Source organism: Penaeus monodon, chromosome 15 (genome assembly GCF_015228065.2).
Source record: "Penaeus monodon isolate SGIC_2016 chromosome 15, NSTDA_Pmon_1, whole genome shotgun sequence".
In the NCBI taxonomy this organism is placed as follows: Eukaryota; Metazoa; Arthropoda; class Malacostraca; order Decapoda; family Penaeidae; genus Penaeus; species Penaeus monodon.
Window position 1 is genome coordinate 4,121,025 of NC_051400.1, and position 437 is coordinate 4,121,461.

The following is a 437-nucleotide window of genomic DNA, read 5'->3' on the forward strand; positions in this document are numbered from 1 at the left end:
GCTTTAGAGGGAATGATATAGATGAACATAAGACTATTGTGCGCACTGCAAGACAAGGGTGTTTTCGAATATTCATTGCTTCTTTGTTGGACAGTACGTAAAAACTAACCAGAAATAAATAACATAATGAACAGTAGATGAAGAGCTTTACATGTAGACCATATGCGGAGAGGGAAAACAGCCATTCTGCAGGAGAGAGTGTCAGCTAGATGAAGTTGTCTAGCAAATGTCGACAGGCCATTGTGCTACAGTGACCACCAATTACATAATTACAATTTAAACATACCCACCAATTCTCGTGGTGTGCTTATTAGCTAATCACTCAATCACTGTGAATATTTCTTACCATTTTACCTGCTCACCATTTACATTATGATATGGGATATATCTCATATAACATTAGGTACTTTAACACCTAATGTGCTCTATTGTTGAAG

At 37.1% G+C, this 437-nt stretch overlaps 1 long non-coding RNA gene across 1 annotated transcript in view; it reads left to right on the forward strand.

Moving 5' to 3' along the window:
* Positions 1–437, forward strand: part of LOC119581698 — a 7,085-nt gene that overhangs the window by 571 nt on the left and 6,077 nt on the right. The window lies entirely within an intron of this gene.